Raw genomic sequence first — 24,901 nt, forward strand, 5'->3', positions numbered from 1 at the left:
GGATCACCCCTGTGTGTAGGATCGCCCCTGTGTGTAGGATGACCCCTGGGTGCAGGATCACCCTTGTTTGTAAGATCACCCCTGTGTGTAGGATCCCGGGGAGGGGTGCAGGATGGCCAACGCCTGTGTTTGCTCTGGGGACGAAGTGGCCCAGGCCCCAGCACGCCCATCTCTGCCATGCGCTGAAGCCAACGCGTCCCTGCCAGGACCAACGCGACCACCATTAGAGGCTCCTGTAGGAAAATTCCAGCCTAAGGCTCTGAAAGTGAGTTAGGGACGAGAAGAAAAGCACAAATGAATTTAATAAGTGCTTAATTGGATTCTCCACAGCGGAGAAAGCTGCTGCTTCCCAGCAAACGCCCCCAGCAGCAGGCCGTGAGTCAGCCCGCTCCTCCCTAGTCACACCATTGCTAGGGGGAGGCCAGGTCTGTCCTTGGGTGACCACAGCCTGGGCACAGCCTCGTGTCCTCTGCAGGCCCAGCCCAGCCCAAATCCAGGGGCTGGTGGCAGGGTGAGTGCCACAGTCAGGGCACCCACGAGCACCCAACTGAAAATGGTGGGGAACAAACCCCAGAGGTGAAGCCGTCCCCGTGGGCAGGGATGTGGGATTTGCCCTCACCCATGGGGCTGCTGGTGCCAGCAGCCTTCCTCCTATGGCTCCTGGTCATTGGCAGCCCCCTCTGTCACAACCCCATGTCCCCACGTGTGGCCCTGTCCCCAGGCCCCTCTCCCAAAGAGGACGTCTTCTTTGCCTCACGCTTCCCCAAATTGACCCGCCCCGGCTACAAATAAAGAATCTATGAAGCAAAGCTGCATTAAATCAATGAGCCAATGTGCCTGCTGCTAAGATAAGCACAGCTACCGGGGTCTCTTGCTCCGTCATTAGTGCTGGAGGATTCTCAGAGCCAGAAAACCCGGGGAGACTCATTAGGGGAAGCGCCGCTTCTGGCTGGATTTACCGAGAGTCTCTCTCCAGCCTCCGCGCGCCCCTTTCTCGCTGCAGGAAGCCCTGCCCTTGCTCTGATCTGTTATGCAGCGTGCGGAGCCCATAAGGCTTTCAAAAATAACACACTATTAAAATAGTTTTAATCAGAATTCCTCCAGCCAAGACACAGCAGCCAGAGATCCCGCTGTCTTTGGCAGAAAGGAGCTCAGAGAAATTAAGCGATGAGGGGAGGAAGTGATTTCAAAAAGCCTGGCCGTATCTCGCTCCATCAGGATGGACCTGGAGTTTTTCATGGGGTTTCTACCCGGGAGGAGCAAATCAGCCTGGCTGTAAGAACACATTTAGATGAAGAGACGGGGATCCAGCTGCAGCTCCTGCCTCTGCTGAAGGTTTTCTCTATGATCACGTAATTTCTCCATGCTGCACGTTCCCCAGCAATCAAATGCGTTCTCATTTCCCTTCTCTTCCCTCCTGCCCTGCCTCCTTCTCTGGAGTCCAGGTTTCTCGGGGTGCGGGCACGGCAGCCGCAGCTGCAGCATTTTGAGAGCATCAGAGGGAACGAGGAGGAGCAATCCCTCAGTGCAGGAGCAGGCTGGCATGCAAGGAGCTGGCAGGAGCCCTTCAGAAATGAGACCCGGAGGCAGCCTTTGAAGGAGCAATCCTCAGGTCCAGAGACTTCAGCTCCCTTTTGGCACCTGGGGAACTCGGTGGGCCCAGGAACCCTGCAGGGGACCAGTGTCTGAGAGCAGCGGGTGCTGCAAAAAAACATTTTTGGCCAACACGTGGCAACAGCACCGCACACAATGAGGCAACGGGATCGACTTTGCACAGTGCCTGTGCAAAAGTATTTTTGGCAACATCAGCGTCCAACCGATTGACTTTGGGATGAATCCTGAACCAGAGCGTGGCTGCTCGTGGTCTCCTGCTGAAGGGCAAGGGTCTGCTCTGGCTTCCTGGCTGAAATCCAGTGTGCTCCGTGTGTTCTGCACCTCTGCCCTTTCTGAGAAAAATCAGACCTGTGACATCTCTGGGAAGTCACCCCCCATCGCTGCCCAAAGCGGGGGCTGTAAATCAGAGCTGGATGCAAATGATTTATTTTTTTAAAAGTCTCACTTGTGTTGGGTGTGGATTCTCCAGGGTCTTGTAGGGTTGTCACTGCAAATCTGCATTCAGCCGTGGGACCGAGAATTTCTTTCCTTTTATCCCCAGCAGCTGACGCTCCCTGTCCTGCTCCGAGGAGGAGGCAGAGGTGGGCAGCACGTGGCCCGGGCTCCCAAAGCCGTTCAGGTCCCTGCTGAACTATTTGGGAGGAGGCACCTGGAGCACACGGCAGCATGAGCTTGAATGCATTCGCTTCAAAAAATAACAAAAAAAATAAAGCAGATGGTCTATCGCTGAGAGAAACAGGCAAACAATGAATGGATGCATTGAAAAAAGCCAACAAAAGCCAGGCATTCAGCATTGCCGGAATAACCTCAAAATACACTTTTTTTTTTTATTTATTCATAAATTGCTGTGAATTGGACTTTTTCTCCACTTTCAGCAAACTAGGGGCTTGCGATGGCTCTGCCCATTTCCATCCCAAATGGAGGAGCAGACTTCCCTGCTATGTCCTTCTCATCTTGCAGGGAAAAGGGGGCTCAGCCCTCACTCACCACCCACCAAACAATTTCATTTGCAAACCTCCAGGCTGCCATGGCCCAGTTCTCCCAGTTTAACAGCCCCAAGCCTCCCAGCACCGCACCAGCCACCCATACTGGGAAGAGCCCTGCGGATGGCATCTCCAGGAGGTTCCTGCCCAGCGTGGCATGGAAACATACCACCACAGCCCCAGATTTAATTAAAATAAACCATCCTATGCCATCCAGAGCCTCGTTGTTTTGCGGGGTTGTCTCAATAATTATAAAATAAATTGCATTTCTATTGCGCCTTTCATCCTTGGATCTCAAAGTGTTTTACAAGCATTAATTAATTTAGCTTTCAAATAGCCTTTCCCTCTGATGTCGTATAAAAATTTAATAAACAGGTAGTTGGAGAGGTGGGGGGGGATGCCTGGGGGCATGTGGCAGGTCAGAGGCAGCCTTGGAAGGAAAACCTCCAAAAGCCAAAGGTTTCAAGTAATGAGGGTGTTGAAAAAAGAGGAAAAAAGCTGTGAAATAGGGGCATGGTCATAGCTGTATCCAGCCCCCACCAGCCCCCCTGAGCCCCCCACGCCTGCGTGGTGGCGGGGAAGGGGAAACCCCAGCTGCGAGTGGCAGGAGCTGTTAAGGCACATGACATATTGAGGGAATTAAAACACATTTAGGGAAATCTCCAAATAGTTCTTTTTTTTTTTCTTCCTTTTTTTTTTCAGCTTTAAAGAATAACACTGACTGTCTCAAGCTGTGGTAATGTATTCAGGCAACACAACTGAGTCAGAGCTAATTGAATTTAAAAGCAGGTATTACATCTGTGCCTTCGGAGTGAGTACATCCTGAAAAATCACTTCAGTGATGAAGTGTTTTACCCAACTACTACTTAATCTTTTTACATAGAAAGCAGAATTAACCCTGCTGTGCAGCCTTCATTAAGGGAACCAAATGAAGTTACCTGGTGAGGTTCAAATTTGCTGCAAGTGGTAAAACTTCAGCTGAAGTTTCTTAAATCCAGAGGGACTCCTTTTTTTGTTGTTAAAATCCGCCAAGTGCTTTAAACCAGGTCAGTTATCTGGGTCCTGCTCATCTTTCCTTCGTTAAATCCAGGAGGAAATCAACACACCTGTCCCTGTGTATAAACATGGAGATGAGCAGAGAAATGGGTCATATCCCGCCCTGCTCCTCGTGCCTCTCCCCAGCAGAGCCCGCACCAGCACCACCTGCCCTCTTTTCCCCATTCCCATCCCGTTTTCTCTTTCCAGGAGGAGAAAATACACCCTAACATGAGAAAATGTGCCCCAGAGAAAACCCAATAAGCTGTGCCCCCACTGGTGCTGAGCCTCGTCCAGAGCCCCCTGCTCCCCATGGACAGGGCAGGGCAGCAGCCCGAAGGCAATGAGATGTGAACTTGGCCCTGATGGAGTGAAAAAAAGCCTATCGCTTCTTTACTACTTCTCCTTCTTCTAAATAAATATATTAATATTTACTTTATATGATATTACTCTAGATACTTGGTATATCACTTCATGTATGTATTACTTATATATTTATATATAACAAATTTATCTATCACTTTATATACTTGTTATATCACTTTATATAACACATATCTTTATATGTATTACTTTATACACTAGGTATATCACCTTATACCAACTAAAAGCCCAAAGCCATCAGCTGAGCACCAGGCCTGAGTGCACCCCACCAGCACCCCTATCCTCAGGGTGCCAGGGGGGTCACAGACCCTCGTTCCCCTGCGAACGGAGAAGGAAAAAGGCCCTGCAGAACCGTTTCCAAAACTATCGCAGCAAGCGCCTGTTTTTGGCTGGCGGTGTTTATCCAGCAGCTCCCGAGGCAGGCACCAGGGAGCTGGGAAAGCTGCGGGGATCCCCTCAATGCCTCATGAATTTCAAGCACAGACAATTGATTTACATCGCCAGAAATTTACATGGGTAAGGAAAAAAAAAAAAAAAAAAAGAGCTCTTCACCATTCATTAATTTTCTCTAAAATTCATTCATCCAATTAGGCAGCTGAAATGGTGCGTTGTAATTTAGATACCCTGTGACACACCATGACTATTGATGGTTCCTGATTCAAAGGGAACAGGAACAGAATAAATCCCTGGCTACGAGCTCTTCAAAACCTAATTTCCTTCTAGTTATGAACCAGGAAATCATCCGGGGAAATCAGGAGAGATTCAGACAAGTTTATTTTGGGCATCAGGAAATGGAGCAGATTCTTCACTGGCCACGAGCAAGACTATTCAGCTGTAAATGTTAGGGTGTTTGTTGTGTTTTGTTTTGTTTTGTTTTGTTTTTTCAAAATATTTTAGTATTTTCCAATGAAGAATCTGAAATAGGAGAGCCCACCCTTGTGTGTCTGCCCCGGGAGGACATCTCCTATAGCACTGCCAGCTTGCTTAATTGGAGTTTCATTTCCAATCTCGGTATCTTTATTAGCAGCCAGAGGCACCAGGCAGGACAACTGCCAAAGTCCTTACATCAGGTTTGTGCTGCAGAGGGCAGGTTTTAACAATAATAAACAAGGTGATTTGACGTTTGCCTCTTTGCCATGAAGAGTCATTGCGATTTTCTGACCGAGCTGGACGTGGATGTTATCAGGGACACAGAGCAGCGCCGCAGAGCCGCGAGCATCACCAGCGGGGTGCTCCCGCTCCACGTGGGCAGAGGAACCCTGGCCCGTTGTGCAGAGGAGGAAAGCAACATGCAGGGTGACAAGACTCCCTTTGAAAGTTGAATAAAATAGCTATCCTGGAAAAAAAAAATCACCTAAGTATTACACATGAAAATTGGGTTTTCCTCAACTTCTCTTTCTGTCTCCCCCTCAGGAGCAGGGGCACTCCAACCACTTGTCTGCAAGATGCATGTGGCTAGCCCAATTTAATGCAGCTGAAGAGGGAAATTTGGGCCAGGCAAATTAATCTGAAGCCCCAAGAAGTCCATCAGAAGCTGTGGATGAGGACTGAGGACTTCATGTTCTCCAAATGACCATGAAATCCCACCACTGCGCTCAGTGTCCTGCTCCACCTCAGGGCTATGGTAACACACGGCACATATAATACAGCCATAAATATTCAAGTCAGCTGGCTTCATCCTTTAAGTGAATATGGAGATATATATAGACATGTATTTAGAGAGAGTTATGGGAGTGCAACTCATCATCGTAACACATGAGCACTTACGGAGTTTTCCAGGACTTAGGGTGAGATCCAGAGATGCACTTTGGCTGCTGTAACTTGGGCAATGCAATAGCTAAATTAGGGGGGCCAGCCCCACAGGCTGCCCCAAGGACACAGCGTTCATGGGTGGTCAATACTGAGAATGTTTTCGGAGAGGATCCGAAATCTGCAGCCCTCAGGGCCCGGGGAGCCCAGGCTGTGATTCCCATGACCACTCAGCTCCTGGTTCAGAGCCCATCGGCTTCCCTGCATTTTGGTGCCATCTCCATATCCCAAAGAGGGATGATCTTTCTTGGGCTGCATGAAAGATCTTTCTGATGTTCTACAGAAACGTTGGGGTTGCAGCCCCACACCCTAAGCCTCAGCCCAAGCTCCCAAGCCACGCCGCAAACCCCCTCGGTGCAAAAAAGCCGCGATGCAAGCCCGTGATCTGGGAAGCCACGGAGGTTTTGAGGTTTCCCCCGCTCGCACTGCCCTCCAGATGCATTTCTCTACAACACCATTGCCCTAACCCATACCAGGAGGGGAACCACCTAAAACCTCTGCCCGGTTGGGTCAACCAAAGCCTTGGCAAGGCAGTCCGTGCTGTGACGAGCTGTGCTGCAGTGAGAAGCATCAGCCTGTTGGGTTTTTGGTTAATTTTTGAAAATCAAGCTCTAGAAAAGCAAAGTGAAGGTCTGGAGATAACGAGGAAACGCCTGGTGCCAGGCCTCTGTCAGCACTGGGGAAAAAAAGTCCCTTTTGCCCCCAAAGCCTCCAAGATAAAAAAGGAAGAAGTAAATAAATTTCACTGAGCCTTTTGAAAATGCTCTAATTGCCTTTGTGGTCTAATTGCTCCTGGTTTTACAGCCTCACTTCTTGTCATAAAGTTAGTCCCACTTTTTTATGCTTTTTCCTTTGCTACTGGTCTGTGATTATTATTTTTTAATTGCTTTGGTATGTTGATCTCTCCCACAGGTCCCTGGGGAAGGGGGCGAGGGACCTCATCCTGCAGCTGTCGCTGTGCGGAGGATGCTGCAGCTGTTGAAAGGAGGCGGCTGCTTGATTTTTGGGGTGAATTTTGGCATTCCTCTCCCCAGGATTGTCTTTAATGCCTGAGAACAGGGCTGGGCACAGAGACCGTGCCTTGAGCAGAGCTCAGCCACGACAGGAGGAAACTTATTAGAAGCGTAGCAATTTCTTTCAGGACTTTTCAGGGGGAAAGAAGAGATGGAGATACAAAATGCAACCAATGGGAATGTAATAAGGGCGTACAAGGAAACAAAACCACCTGAAAAAGATAAAAGCTGCATCATCTGTAACCCTTTTAATAACCATCTTATTTCAAACAGCACCAACTTCTTCTCACTGCCTGTCCAGAACAGCATCTATATTTGTTTTCTTTTTGATATACAGCTGCAATAGGAAGCCATGCGTGAAGTTTATTAAGCCTGGGTAATTTTCTATCAGTTCTGCGTGCTATTGATTTCATCTATACTGTTATCTGGCTCTGACTGAACCTGAAAAGTCATTTAAAAACAAAAAAAGCATATAATTCTTCAAAAATACAACTATTATGGGATGGAGGACGTTGCCATTTTGGATGCATTAACAACATGTTGAAAACGAATGTGTCAGAGATACAAATCTTATTAAGGAGACTTTGATGATACCGAGACTAGGAGGGAGGGAGCTGTTGGAGCTGAACCCGGACGCGGAGCCGAATCTGAACTTAACTCTGCAAGTTTCACTCTCAGGGGTGGAAAGAAAATTGGATTTGCTTTGGCTTTCATCCAGCCCTGCTTCATCCTGAACCACTGTCCAACCTCTCCCACGTCCTTGGAGTTACTCCCAGTTTGTGGCATAAGCAAGAGTGAGATCAGCCCGAGCGGCTCTACCCAGCGCGCTGGCAATGCTCGGAGCTGGCGTGGGTCCACCTCGGGCTCGCGAGCCTTGCGCAGTGTCACAAATGCAGATCTTCAATGCAGAAAAGCAAACCTTGGAGCCTTCCCCAGGCCACAAAGACATTGCAAAATTTGCTTCCAAACCCAGGGCTTCCCACGTGCTGTACCGTGAGATGGGAGCACCCAAGGACACGCGGCTGGTGGGGGACCATGTCCCATGCACCCCCAGCCCCACTCCCGAGAGTAGCTCCCCACAGTCAGCAAAGTATTTTTCCATGTCTGGATCATCAGCCTCGTGTTTTGGGCTCCCCAAATCAAAAAGGCAATGGTGACAGAGTGAGTTAGACACAAGTCCTGGCCAAAGCCAGACCCAAACCTTGCTGGAGCTGCAGGATGCCAGGATTTGGGTCAGACCTTCCTGTACTCATTTTGTCAGCTCCCTCATCTGACTGGCATGAACCACCAGGCAGTGACATTTAAAAGATATTAATTAAGACATCAAAATGTATTCCTCTAATTTAGCTCCTTGTCAGTCATGGGGATGGGCACAACCTCCCTGGCCCCAAGCACAACCATCCAGTCAGAGGCTGCCCTGCCATAACCAGAAATGCCCTTTTCCTCCCAGTTTTCCACCATTTTTTGGGTGATCTTCCTGTTCTTACACCGCTCAGACCAATGTAATGCAGGGACAGCAAACAAACCAAACCCACGGCACAGGAGAGTTTGTTCTGGCTGGGATTGAAAAAAAAAAAAAAAGAAAGAAAGAAAAAGAAAAGTACAGCCGAAGGCTGCAAGATGAGTTGCGGGAATGAGAGTGCTTTTTGGGACATAATCCAATTCCTGCTGGACAAAATCCATCATCCCCTCCATACTCACCTGCCTCTGTGCCAAGAGAGGCCAAAGATAGCCAAAAATTTTCAGAGACCTCCAAAACTTTGTCCTGATAGTTTGGGGGAGGCTTGGGGGGCCACTTTGGGGGGACAGCGAGGGGAAACCCCAACTGTGTTTGCTGGAGCCAGGAGCACCTGCAAGAACCGACGGCAGCAGCAGGACAGCTCCCTGCATCTGCAGCCCGAAACCTTCTGCTTGTCACAGTCGCTCTCCAAAACCTCCCCGGAGAAAACCTCTGCATTGCAATTTAGCTCCTCGCAGGCACTTCAGGAAGGGGCTGGACGCCTTTACCACCTCCCAGCCCCTGGCCGTGCAGATCCCCAGGGATTTGCTTGTGCTGGATCTTTCCTGCAGGGTGTTGAAGGGGAGGAGAGAGGCAGAGGGGAGGAAGGCACAAACTTTGCCTGCGATGCTCCAGCAGCAGCTGAACGCAGCCAGGCACTTCCCAAAGAGCTGAGGAGCAGCCCCACGGCTGTGACATTTGCAATGCATTAAGTTTAAACATTTTCAATAAAGAAAAACAATCCATTCAGACTTGCTTTATGATTCATAGTAATTGCAAATAGAAGCAGTTAATATAATTGTCCAGCTGAGACCAGCAGGCTGGGAACATGTAGCAGTGAGATGTACAATCAGGGAAGGTTGGGAGGGAATTTAAGTGCAGGTTAAGCAAATGCATTACTTTAATAACACACAGAGACAGCCCTTGTAGTTATAAAGAAGATAAAATAAATATTGTACCAGAAATCTACAGAATGGGAGGTTTTATCACCAAGAACTGCCCGCTTGCTATTTACTTTCAATTTAGATTTTACAAAAGCTGCTCTCGCCATGTTTTTTATGTATGGAAGAGAATGACTTGAATTGACAAATGACCTTATTTCTCCATAAGTTTTGCAAGGGAGCCTCAGTTTCTCAAAGAAAAATGATCGCCTCCCAGCAGTCATCCCAGAGCGAGAAAGATGCTTCTTTTCTCTCTCTCTCTCCTTTTTTTTTTTTTTTTTTTTTTTTTTTTAAAAAAAAGGAGGACTATAATTCAAAGAGGAGCTGGTGCTTCTTCTCCTCTCTCCCTTGGAGATGGGCCAACCTCTTTGACTTCTCCAAATCGCAGAGGAAGGGACGGGCTTCTCTGCAGTGCTTTTCAGCCTGAATTTCAGCCCTGTCCTTACTGGGTGTTGGATGTGGCCGTGGTGGCAGCTAACGGCAGGGGAGGAGAGCGCGGATGCAGGCACCAGTGCTGTTTAATAGCTTTGTTAATGACTTACGCAGTGGTGTGGGGTGCACCCCCAGCAAGTTTGCAGATGGCAGGGAGCTGAGCAGGACAGAAGGAAGGGATGCTGCCCTGACTGTGCCCATGTGAAGCTCAACAAGGCCAAGTGCAAGGCACTGCTCCATAGTCAGGGCAATGCCAAACATCAGCACAGACTGAGGAATGAATGGATCGAGGAGAGAAGCGAGGCTGGGAGAGCTCGGGGTGCTCAGCCTGGAGAAGAGAAGGCTCTGGGGAGCCCTTGTCGCAGCTTCTAGTGCCTAATGGGACTGGTTGCTGCCACCCTTGATACCAGGGCTGCCAGGGCATGGCTCCAGTGCTGCATGAAACTCTGTGTTTCCCTCCTCCAGTCCTGGGAACTGGGGCTTTTCCTCCTCTCATTCCCTTTAAAGAAATAACTCGAGCCAGTTCAGCATGAAGCACGCCAGGGGGAGGGGGTGAGGCGTCACCATCATCATTTTTCTGGCTTAACCAAACTCTGGCTCTCCAGAGAACTAGAGAGCTTTATTTATTAAAAGATATTTCTGAGGGCAACATATTAAATTAAAGCATCTTGTTCGCAGCCTCACGACTTAACGACACATAAACAGCTAAACAAAACAGAACATCGGCTCATTACAACCATTTATAAAATATTAAGGGTCTTAAAAATTAATTATTCACAGGCACCTTCCGCTTGTTTATGGCTGGAGAATGAGAACACATAGGCTCGAGCGGGCTACCTGCGATTCGGAAAGAGAAATGCTGTAGAAGTCCCTCAGGGTGCCAGAGGGTGTCCCCTGATCTTGCGGGGACCCTGGGTGCCTCTGTCCCCTTTTGGGGTGGACATTGGGTCCTCCACAGGGGCTGCATCACCCAGCATCACCCAGCTAGGCAAAGGGATAACAAACCCAAAAAATACCAGCGCCCCCGCAGCATAACCCCAAACCCAATCGTGTGGTCGCAGATGCAGCAAACAAGCCCGTGCCCAGAGGGTTCCAGACCGGGGGAAGGAGGCAGGGAATGCAATTCTAAAGTCGCAGAATTTAGCATAAGAAGGTAATGGGATTGCAGTGGCTTTCCAGTAAATGTCATTGCTGTAATTAGGAGAACAATTATTGTCAACTAGCAGGACTGTCCCCTATCTGTCATTTCAGCAGGAGCAGCCAGAGCCACAATTCGCGTTCAGGCGGGGTCACCCTGCTCAAACGTCTCCAAATGGGGCCAGAGCAGCACGGGGGGTGCCAGGGTCAGCGAGTTTTGGAGGCTTGACCCCCGCCGGTCCCACTCCTGATTTACACCAGCCAAGGCAATGCTGCACCTCCCGTCTCCATGGAGCTATCAATTACGGCACCGGCCCGCTGTTCTGGCCTCGCACAGCCAAGCGCTTAAGCAACTGCTTAACGTGGAGAACAAAACAACATGCTGAACTGATTTACAAATTCGAGGCCTTGGAGGCCAAACTTGCCTCCGCCTACAGCAGCACGAACCTGGAGGAGCTCCAGGGAGGAGGAGGAGGATGCTCCAGCAACGAAGGCAGCCCAGAAACGTGTGTGTTACCTCCTGCTTCGCCCCCTTCTACTTATTTCCTCGGTGAGAGGGCTGCTGCAAGCTCACTGATGGCAGTTCTGAAATGGGGGACACTGATGAGTATAAAGAAGTTCCTGTGATGCTGGAGGAAGGAGGAGGCTGCAGCCATAACCTGCTGTTAACGGACCCCGAGACACCTCAGCTCCATCTTGAGCCCCCCAGCTCCTGGGGCACAGCCCCAAATCCCTCAAAACCCAACGGGAAAGCGCTGCTGCTGCTCAGCTGCACGGCAAAGCGGGCTCGGTGCTTCCCTGCTTCAGCGGAGGTGCCACCGCCAGCAAACCAACGGAGGAGAATAAAATAAAATAAAATAAAAACAACAAGCAAGCAGCACCGTGCATCCAAATTTCCCACCTCGGGTGGAAAAGAGGCTTCTGCTAAAAAGGGAAGGGGGACATGATGGAAGGGAGGAATGTAGGGGAGAAATTACATCCACCGAAAGCATTTGCAGCATCTTTGCAGCTCTCCGTGATTAACTGTGGCCAGAGTGCTATTAGCAGCCTGGTATGATGATTAACAAGCTCTCCTAATAGCTGTTTTTAAACCTGCTTTAAAAAAGCCAGAGCTGGAAGGGGGTGGGGAGACCGGGTGGTATCTCCAAGGAAACCAGAAACAAAATGGGCTTTGGCACATTGCACAACCAGGCGGGTAATCAAAGATTACAACCAGTTTTAATTTAAGGTTAATTATTGTTTACTCTCCGGAGGCGGCCCCGGCGGAAGGCAGCAGCCGCTCTGACCTTCAGCAGCTCGTGGCGGGGCCCCCCCGAAAGCCTCGAGCAGGAGCAGGGCTGAAGCCAGGGGAAACAGGAGCTGCAAGGGGGAGAAATCGATGGAGGAGGGAGGCAGAATAAAACAGAGATGGAGGCATCCGACGCCGAGAACCAATTCCACCCAGGTGCAAGCTGAAAAGCTCCATTCAGCTTTATTTTAATGGTTGCCCCCTCTGCGGATGCTGTTAATTAATATCGGGCTCCCATTGATTTCCCATTTGGTGAGATCACACCGGCATCTCCGCACAAAACCAGCCCCGTTTTTATCAATGAAAATGCCGGTGTCCTGCCCCGGGGAGAAGCCAGAGCTCTCCACCGAGGCTTTGGCACACCGGGGTCATGGTTGCTTGGGATGCTGCCCGGGGATGGGGCCAAGGATTTGGGAGCCCCTCTGAGCCCTTCTCCAGCCCCTCTCCACAACCCCAGCGGGTGGATGAGGGCTTCACCTTTCCCACCACCACCCGTCCCCCTTCCTGCATCCCCGAAGACACCCCATGAAGCCGACACTCAGCCCATTGAGCCCCATCTCCACAAACACCCCTCCTGGCCCCAAATCCCCACTCTCCTTCCCAGGCTGCACCCCCCTTCCCTTTAAAACCCAAAAGCAGCATGCAAAGACGTGGGATATTTCTCAAAGTCCGGACCAGGAGGCACTTTCTCCTCCCCAAAGCCATTTCGCTGCTGGGGAATGGCAGCTGGGATTAAGGATGGTGACAACTCCCCTAAGCTCTCCTCCCTTTGCTCGCAGACAGACATATTTAATTATGATAGAAAGGCGATCCTAGCGCGCGCTGCAAATACTTAAGGTGATTTGAAGCGTGAAGCCGCATACGGTTTGCAAGATTTGAGTTCCCAATCTGTTTGGGCTTGTTTAGGCACTTTCTGCTGTTTATTCCCTCTGTATCTTTATACACTTCCCGGCACACAGGGGCTTCGGAAAGCCAGCTCTAGAACATCACCGCAGAAAGGTTTTGACAGCTTCATTCCACTCCGTGCCTGGGCTGAAAGCCTTTAATAGCGACCAGAGGACAGGGCTGGGTGATGGGTGCTGGAGGAGGCAATCGGCTCTCTCTGGAGGAGTTTTCAGCCCCTTGCTCTGGGATTCATTTCTCTCTCGCTCAGCGGCTTGCTTTGGATGCAGGCGGGTTTGCAAAGGTCTTTGCAACTGGGTGCAAAGGAATTGAGAGATTGTTCTCCCTGGGCACAAACCAACCAAGAGCAGATTTCAGACCCGGGTAAGAACAGGTTTAAATCCTGCCTGGCTGGAAACAATGTGGGCATTCAGAGAAAATAAAATGAACAACTTTCCAGTGTTAATATTTACTTGTAAGCTCATATAAGTAAGCTCCAGCCACCTCAGAACTTTTCTCCTATCAAGCTGCCATCAGAGGTGTTTCTCAGATCTACTTCTTACTCCTTCTTTCTGCAGCATCACCATTTACAGATCAAACCCCAACACATTCCCATCCAAACCAAAACCAGAAGAATCCTTATTATCATTTCACAGCCAGGGCACAGAAGCAGGAGGCGATGCCATGGCCCATCCCTACTCAGGGAAAACCTGCCCCAAATCCGTGTCCTTCACCCACCACGCAGCCTCTCCAGGCAGGTGGGTGCCCTGACTCCAGCGCTGACTTTGCTGCTGTGTTGCTTTCATTTCCAAAGATGCACTCAATTAAATGCAAGCTCTCTGTATTCACTTCACTGAATGAGGTTTTAAGGTACTCACATATACTTAATTAAATCTTACAGATCCTCCGGCGTTTCTGCAGACACATTTCCTATAGGAGATGTGCCGTGGTTCCCTACTGTGTCATTTCTATGGACACCCATCGTTTTTCAACCCTATTAAATTCTACGAGCAGCTCTTATGATTTCTATCACCCCTTCACAGGGACCAGCTGTGATTCCCACAAGGGCAGCTCATCCCTTTCATCTCCTGCTCCAGCTCCCGGGCTCACCAGCCCAGCACCAGGTCTGCTGGGAGGACGGATCCTGGCACGACAGCAGCCACACAGCCTGGCTGGGCTGATTTGGGGGCTTTGACCCAACGGGGGAGTCTTGATGCCGACAAATATTTCCCTTGGTGGGAAATAAGTCCTAATTTACACGCAACCATGAAGTCAGCCTAGCTGTTGACAGTGGATTTGGGCCAGACCCTCAGCAAGGCACAGCAAACATCCAACAACCATGGCATATAACTGCCACATGCTGTCCCCAGGTTTGTCCCCATCCTGTGCTCCTCGTCATGTGCAGGGTGGAAGGATCCCACGAGCCTGCACGCACATTTGCATCATGCTTGTGCACAGTCAAGGGCAGCGTGGAGCCCTCAAAAAGGGCGCAGGGATGGATCATCACCCCCAGCCACTACAGCTGGGCTGGTGACAGGGCCAGGAGCGGTCCATTTCGGGTGTACGTGGCCATTTTGTGCCTTTCTCAGGGTTATTTTTCCCCTTCGAGCTAGGGAAGCACAACACAAACCGTAGAGGCTCAGCAGCCAAGACAGCTAGCACCTTTGCACTGAGGAAATCAGAGCTGTAAACACAGAAAAAAAAATATTGCTATTTCGATAAATATACTCGCAGCAGTGTCTGCCCGAGACATGGCCTCAGGAGATGGGCACACGGAGGAACCCAGGACACCGCAGTCATTGCCTGGCAGCACCAGCTCCTCGTCGGGTCCCAAGAGCGGAAAACAAAATGGGCTGGGGGAAGCAAGGCGAGAAGGATGCTTTGGGCTTTGTGGTGTGGAGGATTTATTTGTTTTGGGTTTTAAACCATGGTTTTGCATCCCACCGTTGCCATGGCAGCCGCGGAGCGGACCACACGCTGCGTCCTTCGAAGCCGAGGGAGCTGAGCGCCGCGCTGATCACAGCCAGCGATGGATGAGAGCAGCTGAGGCCCGAGAAGGGCACCAAGGGGCCAAAAATTGACAGCGAGCCTCAGAGCACAGCAAAGAGCGAGTGCGAGGCCCTGGCTGGGTGTGCACCCCAAATCCCTGCATCAAACCCGTGCTTTGGGGGAAAGGTGGGGATACACAGAGGCGGCTCCTGCATCGTGCCCAGACCCTGTGCAGTGACTGCGACCCACGGGCACGGGGCTCAGAGCCCGCCCACACACACGGGCACCCACCTCTCACAGCTTTCTGCAGGACTCAACTGCCTGCTCCATTGCTCTGCAGCCCCCTTTAAGCCCCTGCCAGCCGCTGCATCACTTTAAAACCCAATTAATGGCAGCAGCCATGGAAAATCAGTGCCTTTCCCTTCCTATGAAGGAGGCGATCCCAGTGTTGCTGCCTCCTGGAGCTCCTCTTTTCAGCAAAAGGGGCATTGAGGGATGTGGGTGCCCAAACTTCACGCCTTCCACATGTCTCCCAGCCACTCTTCCCCTCGCTGCTCCTGGGATCTCCGCTCCCCTGTCTTGAATTTGTGCTGTCCTTCTCCCCCTTCCCTCGAATGCTTCTCTTTATTGTCCTGTTTGTCTCCTCTCCACGGTGTAATTTTATCTTGTTAGAGAAACGCTGGGCTGTGTTTACTTTGTTTTACTTTTGTGGTGCTTTTTATTCTAAATTCTCTTCATCTGGGAAGCACTTTATCAGCGAGGGGAGGCTGAAGGAAGCTATCTTTCATCCTTATCGAGATTCCTCTCCTTTCATTATCTCCAGTGCTGCTACAGAGCATCAAAAGGGCATCTTTGTTCTTGCAATCTAATGTAATTTCAAATATAGCAATTCGAGCCTTTTGAGAAAATTATGTACGCAAACACACATCCATTACCCCCCCTCGCCTCCTCCTGCTATGCTCCTCGGGGTGCCCGACGGCTGTTTTGGGGTTAAGGTCCACGAGGCAGAGAAGGATGCTCTTAGGACCATGTGGGATGGAGAGAGAGGATGGGGATGAGCCAGCACAGGGCTTGGGCATCTCCGGTCGCAGTGCCACCCCGTGGGTGTGTGAGCATCCCTGTGGGCTGTGGGGACAGCGGGGGCAGCCAGGAGCTGGCAGTGGGCACCGTTTCCACCTGCCAACCTGCCTGCCTTCGGCTGGAAAAGCTGCTCGGTGCCAGATGCCAGCGAGCGGCCCAGATGTTTCCTCCCTGCTCCATCTGTGCCGGAGCCGCCTGCAGCCATCGGCCACGTGGCGTGAGACCACCGGCGTGCTTTGAGGGGACCCCGTGCTCTGGTTCGGCTCAAAATCCTCCTTGCTGAGGCTCCAGGAGGCCGACAGGGCCCTGCCCTCCCTTGTCCCAGCCGAGGAGAAAACCCAAATCCCACTTGGCTGTCAAGGGGGGTCGCCGCACCTCAAAACCCTGCAAACCTTCCTCAGCACCAGATCCTGGTCCTTTGCTCCCCCAGACCTCACCCCCAGCTCCTCTTCCTCACGCTCAGCCATGGGGATCCCCAGAGGCCTGGATATGGCCACAGCACGGCCAGGGAATCACCAGCCCCCACCTCCCACCTCCGTGCCCCTCCAGCTGCTTTCTCCCAGCCCTGCTCCATCCCAACCCCTCGCCCCTGCCCCTCACGTCTCAGAGATAAGCAGGTGCGAAGGTGGAAGAGCTTTTTTTAAAGCACCTGGAATTAAGGAACACGAGGGGGCTTCGATAGGTTCTGGAATAAATTGCCCATGAAAGTGCTGGGGAAAACCTATCGAGGGAAAAAAAAAGAGGAAAAAAAAAAAGAGACGATGATATATCTAGGAAGGAAAAAAGAGGAGAGATTGGGAAGCGACTGGCTGATTGTTCCATAAGCACCTCTTAAAAGCAAACACAATAGACATGAGCAGTTTTTAAAATGACAGACAATACAATGGGAGATAATATATTTAAAACCCATATCAGTTGTTAACAGACCATAAAAACGCCGGTACATTAATCTATGCTGTCTGTCATAGACTCATGAAGCAGCTGTGTTATTTTATAGTTTCATTCCTGCGGGCTTCTCTGACACTTCCACAAATACATCTCAATTTATTTGGATAAGAACAAATAGAAATATTGAATTCTTCTTCCTCTGCTTCTGCTGCTTTTTTATTTTTTTCCCCCCAGCCCCACGACTGGCAGTAGGCACTCGGTACAGCTCTGCGACTGTGTTTTTATCTGCCAAAATGATTGTTTTCTCAGAAATGCAGCAGGCAGATGGATGCCTCATCCCTCCCTTTGGACTTTCCGAGCTCCTTTTGCATCCTCGCAGCGAGCGGGACAAGGCTGGGCTGCACAGCACCCTTGGGTGCAGATCCTGCTGGGGTGGTACGGATCCTGCTGGGTTGGTTAATTAAGATTTAAATAACAATCAAAGTGTTTCCTCTGCTGCTTCTTCAAGCTGTTTTTTTTTTTAAATATATATATTATTATTAATTTTTGTAATCAGGTATCAATTTTTTTATTTTTTTTTTTTTGTATTGGCCAAAAGAGAGCTGTCTGCCACAGGGGTGCGAGGGGAAGGGGCTGCTTATGGAAGAGTTTGGGTGAGAAAAGCCCTGCTGGAAAACACCCTTCCACTAGCTGAAACCCTCCGGGAAGCCCCGGGCAGCACAAGGGTGGCAGCACCCTGTGCTATGAGTTTTGGGGGTGGCTCTCCCCATCCCGCGTCGCTCTGGGGCTCTCATCCAGGCTGTTCCTAAATCCAGTGTGGGTTGGGATTTCTGCGTTAACAAATATCCACCTTGCACCTTTGCTCTCTGAGCTCTGTCCCCACCTCCCTCCTCCTTCCCTGCGAGGTGGGACCAGTGTGTCTCTAAATCACACACTAACTCCCATTGCTTTTGCTGCCTGTTTGCTTTTATTTCTAAAGACGCAAGAGGAGGAGAAATAATGTGCTCCTTTGCTCCCCGGGAACATAAAGCATGGATGAGGTATTTGCTCAAAGCCATAGTTTTGTTTTCCCTCTAAATTTGCACTCAACTTTACTAAGCATCAGTTTTTTTGATGATAAATCCACACACACGTGAAGCAAAGTGCATGGTACCATTGATGGCAGAGAGAGCAGCAGCTCCCTGGCGTGTGCAGGATGTGTCCTCTCCATCCCTTTTCCTAGGACAATATTCCCACCCAGCTGAGGAGCCCCCTGCTAACAGCTGTGCCCCCACCCCATGAGATCCCCCAGGGCTCTGCAGGACCTATGGGCACCCCAAACCCACCCTGAAGCTGCTTTTCCCTGTGCTCCAGCACAACCCCGAAGCAAGGGGAGCTCCGAGCAAATGTTTAACATGAATTATTCCAGGCGACAACACACGGTAGGTTCAAAGCTCGGATACAGGCTTTGGTGTGGGGCCTTCAAAGCAGAGGCATTTCTGCTCTAGTCCCAAAGGACGCTCGCTGGGAATTGCTTAAGAAGTTGCAAAGTGCTCTGTGCGTGGATCTAATGAGGGGGGAAAGCAGAGCAGGAGCCTGCCTGGGGAAAACCAGCAGGGGTCTGGAAAGGGCTTGCTCCAAGGGAGCCAGAGTGGCTCCTTGTAACACTGAACCAAACTTCGGTCACCCTTAATTCGGGATTTAGGGTCTGGTCCTGTTGGTGCCTGCAAGGGGAGCATTTTAGTGTCCCTCTGGACTGGGACCACTCTGACGGCTGCCACAGGCGCAGACCCCAGCATTCAGTCCCGATGGCACTCGGGGGAAGGCAGGGGCAGGCACCAGAGGGGGGCCCACTGCAGTGACCTCAGGCAGGTATAGCTCTCCCAGACACATTTCTTTATTCATGCCATCTCTCGGTGCCCCAGCGCCCACTACATGCCAGCTATTCCCAAGCAGGCAGGCAAGGAAGGATACACAGACAGCTCACCTGGCAGCAGGAAGGGGACAGCAGCACGAGCTGCCTTCCTATGGAAACTGCCAGCCCCAAGTCTTCTGCCTGCATCCCAGTGGTGCTCTGGAGGCTGCTGGAGTCGCAGAAGATGCTCAGGGGTGCGGAAGAGAGAAGGACCAGCACCCGCCTGGTAGCTGCTGCAGGGAGCTGGGTGCTCTTCGCCACGCCATTTGATCTCCCCCCATTAGGAAATCCCCATGGTCAGATCTCCATTGCCAACTGTGAGAGAGCAAATCATCTGCAAAGCAGGTTGGAAGTGCAGAGACAAGGGAAAAACACCTTTATTATTACTATTGTCACCATTATCAACACCACCTTTCTTCCGCAGCCACACGCGAAGCAAAGCCCTGCCCTGACCCTGTCCCCGTACTCTGCCCAACAGGAGGAGCGCGTACCTTACAAATGATTGCCATTCAACCTGCCAAGCCAACACAATTACTTCCCTTCGATCATAAAAGTAGACAAATAAACATCTGTCGTCCGCACGTAACCTCTTGGTTTATCAGCTGAAATGCTGCTGCTGTCCCCGGCCTAGCGCGGCCTGGCCCGGCCCTGTCCCCGCCACCTCCAGCTCTCGGGGCTGTCACTCGTCTGCAATTTCCCACTCTGGATCAGTGAGAAGGAGAAGCTGCGGATCCTCTGGCGCTGTCAGGATATCATTAACCTTTGCTTTGGATTTAAACGCTCTGCTCCTGTCGCTTCGGAGCTGTGCAGTCATTTACTCCCAGCCTCCTTCCATCCCCCAGGCCCGGGCAGTGCTCAGCTGGCTCCCTGCAGCCACACACGCAAAACCAAGCTACCCCACACGCCCCTTTTCCCCTTGATTTTATCTTAATTTCTTTTCACTAGCCCAGAGCACAGGCCAAGCTGTGGAAGCAACAAATTTCCCCATCCCCAGTTTGCTGTGCTCCCCCCAGCAGCCCCAGTCCCCCCCTCCAGTCGGTGTTTTAATTACACAGGAGGCTCTGATGGGGAGCGCTGCTGGGTGCAGATATCGGCTGCTCGTCCCCATACATCAAAGAACAACTGTCTGATTTGGCTGTAGCATGGCAGAGCTACCTGGTCTGAAAGCCAGCCCTTATTTTCTGGAGATTTAGGGGCAAAGAAGTGGCAATATTCGTGTGTGTGTAGCTCCAAGAGTGGCGAGGGAAGGGCTGACGTGATGCTGCATGGGGCCGGCCCCGAGCCCTGCTCCTGCTGCAGCACATCAGCAGCAGGACCCTGGCTTCACCATGAGACGTCGCATCTCATGGGCAAAGCCATCAAGCCCCAGGCACATTTACAGCAGCAGCTCCCTCCTCGAGCAGCCCCCAGGAGATCTGCTTGGTTCACGGTCTCCGCTTCCCTCCCCATGGTCATGTCGCAGCAGACTGCCTGGATCCAGCGCGTGAAAAATAAATAACAACACCAAAATAAGTGCCTTTTCCAAATGCAAAAGGGCAATCTGCTTTTCTGATGCTTTGCACATGGGGCACGGGCAGAGAAACCCGGCTGCATGGGGCCGAGATGTACCCGCACTCCCAGCTGCAGCCACACCACACCTTGCTCAGTGCTGAGCGGGGCAAAAAGGAAAAATTGCAAATTACAGGAGCGCCTGGGTCTACATGTTTGCACCAAGCAGGCGGGGATGTGCATCACATCCTCCTCTGTCAGCAGCCCAGGGGTTGTCTGCGGTGTGCTCTGCTTTTGCTCTCTGCTAGGTTTCTCCCTGCGTTTCCTGACTTGGAACCAGATGTGGCTCCGGTGCTGTGGTGGGGCTGGAGCTGGGATCAATAGTCAGGGATAAATTGCAGCCTGAGAGTCACTCTGCCAGGCTCCCAGAGAGAGCTGGCCCTCCTGTAAAAAACAGTAATAATAACAATAATAATAAACAAATAAATAAATAAATAGGAGGAAAAAGAACGTAGCCCAGATCAGATAGTGGCAAGCAGCACATATCTAATCTCGCTCTAGAGGGCTGTGAGTGATGAGATCTTCACGGGCGATTTAAGAGACGTGGCAGGCTGGCCCCAGTCGCCTTTGCCACGGTTGGGAGGAACCGAGGTGCTCGGCGAACCTGTCCTGGCCGTGTTTTGGGGCAGAAACCGGCCGTTCAGCGGGCGTGCAGCAGAGCTCAGCACTGATGAGTTGCTGCTCTCCTCCGAGCCGCAGCCGCCGCATGAATGTTAAATGATCATCAAATATACAAATCTAATGAGGAGCGGGAGGAGCAGGGAGCGAAGCCATCAAATCTGGGCCGGGAGCCAGGCACCGCGCTGCTCCGAGCCTCCCGGGAGGCAGCGGCAGCTCCCCGGGCTCTCACCACATGCCATGAGGCTCGAGGTCTACTTATGAGCAAGGAAGGGAGATTTTCTTCTTTATTATTTCACACACACACACACAAGGAAATTTTCTTCTCCCAGCCCTGGCCTAGGACCCCTTAAACATGAACCAAGGGGAAAGGGAGGCATTGTAAAAGGTTGCGAGCCAGGGTGAGTCGGCACAGCACAGCCAAGCAGAGGGGAAAGGGCAGTGCTTGCGGAGGATTTCAGTAATATCAGATATTTCCGCGATTTTGAAATGGTTCCTGTCTTTGATGCCACTTTGCACATTAATTTTTTTTCAACTCGAGCCATAGAAACAAGGGAGTTTTACTTTCTAAGCACCAGAAAGGAAGTTTAGATCATTTCAGGCTAGTTCTGTCCATCAAAACAAAATGTGCAGTTCAAGAAATATGTTGCAAACAGGTTTGTCCAGTGGAAAAATTCAGTTTTAACATGAAAAACAGCTACAAAAGCAAAAATAGCTGGAAGTCATGCCTCTGAGCCCTCACAGCAGACATGGATGGACCCCTCCATCCATCCTGGGTGGGGCAAAGAACTGGGGGAAGGGAACGCAGAAGACTTCAGCTTCATTTCAGCCCATTTCATGCCCATTTTGGCCCGCTTCAGCCCCATTTCAGCTGTGTTTCAGCACATTTTGGCCCACTTCAGCACGTCAGCCCTATTTCAGCCCTCTTCAGCACATTTCAGCTCCATTTCAGCCCTATTTTGCCCCCAGCCAGAGGTGTGATGCCCAGCGGTGGCGATGCCGCTCGGTGACGGGCTCCAACCCGCTGGCGCAGGGGTGCAGGACACCACCTCCCCACGGTGCCATCCTCCTAGATCATTAGAAGAAAACAATTACTATGCAAACCTTAATGAATCAAGGCCGCAGCCCACAACTGGGAGCATAAATATCAAAGTGTGGGCTTCGATTGAAGACAGAGGAAGAAGTGTAATTAATTCCGCCATGATACGCCATCCCGCTCCAGCCACGAGCTGGGCTGCAACTCACTGCGGGGAGGACAGGGAGGGATGTGGGGGGCTCGGGTACCAGACCCCATCCTGCTCGGGTGCTGGGCAGTGCCACCCTGGACACAGCTCCGTGGTTCTGGATCTTGGCTCCCAGCTCAGAATTAAAAAGGTTATTTGAGACTTTGCCAATTGCTTTTGATCTGGTGATGAAAGACGATGATAAATCTTAAGAGACCAAAATTAATAGAGAGGAAATTGATTTTGTAACGTGTGGACTTGTTTTATTAGGCTCCTGCAGGCTGGGCGAGATTGGGAAGGCAGCAGCATTTGGCGGCCAGGCGAGAGGGGAGAGGCTGCATAATGAAGGGATGGGCAAAGCAGCATCACCTCCAGGGTGTGTGAGCCACGCACCCCTTGCTCGGAGGGGGCTGACGGCATGGTGGGGGCTGTATGGATGTTCAGATCCCTCCCCATCGCTGCCTTGCCATGCCACAAGATGTATTTGCTCCTCTCGAGGCCGCAGATCTCGCTGCTTCTGCCCCCTCCCCGATTTACCTCCCAAATCTGGAGCAGGACCTGCTGGGTACGGAGACCTCAGCTGCCGGAGCGATGGCTTTGCAAATAATGGAGTTAGCAGCCAAAGGACCAGGCGCCCACATCTGTTTATTAATTATAATGACTTGGTATCATTCATTAAGAGCTGGAATTTATTTATCAGACAGAGGCGGAGTGCCACGCGGCATTAGGGTTCGATTTTGTTCTGTGAGCTGGCTGAGGAGCCCAGGAATTAGGAATGACTCTGTGCATTGGGCAGGAAAGAGATGTACGTAGCAGGCTAATGACATGAGAGAGGAACAAAATTGAGATACATGGCGCATGCCCGCTCCGCTCCAGAGGAGTAAATGGACGTACATATTATTATTGCAATATAATTTGAGCAAAGTATTTTCCTAGGATCTAGAGCGTTTGCTATAGTTAATTGAGATCCCGAAGTTCAGTGCCTTTCATTATAGCAAAGCTCTGGAGCGGAATACTCTCGGCTAATGATCAGAGCAAGATGGAAAGGGCATTTACTGGAGCTGCATAATGTGGCTCGGAGGTGGGAGAGTGTCAACAAGCACGCTCCGGCTCCCACGCCGGGGCTGCCCCGTGGCAACGCTGGAAATTTGGAGCTGCAAAACCTTTCCTGGGGCGTGGAAGGAGGCAGGAGCTCAGCTGCACGGGGCTGTGGGCTCACAGGGGCTGTTCTGGGGTGGCTGGGTCCGAACGGGGGCTCTGCTCTCCGTGGTTATTGCATGAACCCATCGGCTGTCAGCACCCAGGGGATCGGACCCTGGAGCACACAAATCGCGTCTCCTCCCACGGCTGCAGCCAGGCAGTGCTGGGGATGCCCGCTAAAGACCAAAGAACCCGAACCCCACCAAAACTGCACCCACCACAGCATAAGGGCACAGCACCCCCAGCATCCCCCCGGCCTGGGAAGGAGCTGGGAAGGGTTTTCTGCCCGCCGCCTGCCCCTCCAGCACCTTGCCGCCTCCCCAGCACCGCCTCGTCTCTGCCTTTCCCAATCCCAAACTAATCTGAATGAACAACGGGAGCAGTTATCCCAATAACCTCTGCCCTGCTGGAGAAATAATTACTGCAAGTCCAGAAGCGAGTGTTCAGAAAGTAATAACGAGATCAACAGCAGGCTGAACTCGGGCGATGGGCGCCTGGCGAGTGTGCGGGCACTGGGTACGGCTCAGCCGGTGCCACCCCCCGGCACCAACCCCCTATTTACCTCCGTGCAATGTGGAGCAGCTGGGGCAGAGCAGGGGTCCCCAAATCACATCCCAAAAGCCCAGCTTACACCCGTGGAGCCATGCCGGCCGGCACAATCCCATCCCCCCCGACCCAATCTAACCGAAAATGCAATATTTTCAGCCGGCACAATCCCGTACACACCTCCACCCCCACCCCGACCCAATCTAACTGAAAATGCAATATTTTCTGTCTCGACGATCAGGCTGCAAAGCAGCCGAACAAGACCCACCTCCTGCCTGGGGCCTGGGGGGATCTCACCCCCCCCCCAAAAAAAAAAAGGCTCCCCTTGGGAAATGTGAGCCCTCAATCATTTTGACGTGCGCACCTCAGCGCCTGTCATCTGTCCCACTCCACCTGTGCACAGCAGGCTTCGCTTTTCATTAGAAATAAAAATAACCCTTGTCAGAAGGTTTTTCCTCCCGCGGTTGAACGCGGAGACGGCAGATGAGTGTCGGCTGAGCCGGGCCCCCTGGCAAGGCTGGGAGCCGGAGAATTTCTCTGGAGTTTTTCTAGGTTTAGCGAGGCGGAAAATAGACAAGGAGAACACAAAAGCAAAGGCCGTCACTCAGGCTAACTTTATCTCAAATTAATCCTGCCAAAACGTGGCAGTGGGGAAAGGGCCGGGGAGAGGGGAGGGAAAAATAAAATCAAACGCGATGTGGAGACAGCTCTAATAAAAAAGTCACTTTCCCTGCAAGCAGCAAAGCTCCGTCCCGTGGCCCCGGCTCCGTTTCAGGGCTCCGATGCTCGATCCCTGCTGCAGCTCCCAGGGGCAGGATTTTTTCCCCTCCTGAGGATGCTGCAGGACCAGGCACCCCAAAACCAGGGTCCTGAGCAAGGCTGGATGGAGGCCAGGGACG

General features: G+C 51.4%; 4 protein-coding genes across 7 annotated transcripts in view; all 4 read right to left on the reverse strand.

The window, feature by feature from the left end:
• Positions 1 to 19,332, reverse strand: part of AP1M1 (adaptor related protein complex 1 subunit mu 1) — a 235,849-nt gene extending 216,517 nt beyond the window's left edge. Inside the window, exon 1 of the mRNA XM_035567810.2 lies at positions 19,326 to 19,332. The gene's annotated coding sequence lies outside the window, so the exon portion shown is untranslated. The remainder of the gene's footprint in view (positions 1 to 19,325) is intronic.
• FAM32A (family with sequence similarity 32 member A) overlaps positions 1 to 19,332 on the reverse strand; it is a 225,461-nt gene extending 206,129 nt beyond the window's left edge. For all 4 annotated transcript variants that reach the window (XM_050715660.1, XM_050715658.1, XM_050715659.1 and 1 more), the window contains exon 1: positions 19,326 to 19,332. The gene's annotated coding sequence lies outside the window, so the exon portion shown is untranslated. The remainder of the gene's footprint in view (positions 1 to 19,325) is intronic.
• RAB8A (RAB8A, member RAS oncogene family) overlaps positions 1 to 19,332 on the reverse strand; it is a 214,822-nt gene extending 195,490 nt beyond the window's left edge. Inside the window, exon 1 of the mRNA XM_035567718.2 lies at positions 19,326 to 19,332. The gene's annotated coding sequence lies outside the window, so the exon portion shown is untranslated. The remainder of the gene's footprint in view (positions 1 to 19,325) is intronic.
• Positions 1 to 19,332, reverse strand: part of TPM4 (tropomyosin 4) — a 209,355-nt gene extending 190,023 nt beyond the window's left edge. The window contains exon 1 of the mRNA XM_035567715.2: positions 19,326 to 19,332. The gene's annotated coding sequence lies outside the window, so the exon portion shown is untranslated. The remainder of the gene's footprint in view (positions 1 to 19,325) is intronic.
• Positions 19,333 to 24,901: the final 5,569 nt, after the last annotated feature.

This window comes from Cygnus atratus, chromosome 26, assembly GCF_013377495.2.
Source record: "Cygnus atratus isolate AKBS03 ecotype Queensland, Australia chromosome 26, CAtr_DNAZoo_HiC_assembly, whole genome shotgun sequence".
Taxonomy (NCBI): Eukaryota; Metazoa; Chordata; class Aves; order Anseriformes; family Anatidae; genus Cygnus; species Cygnus atratus.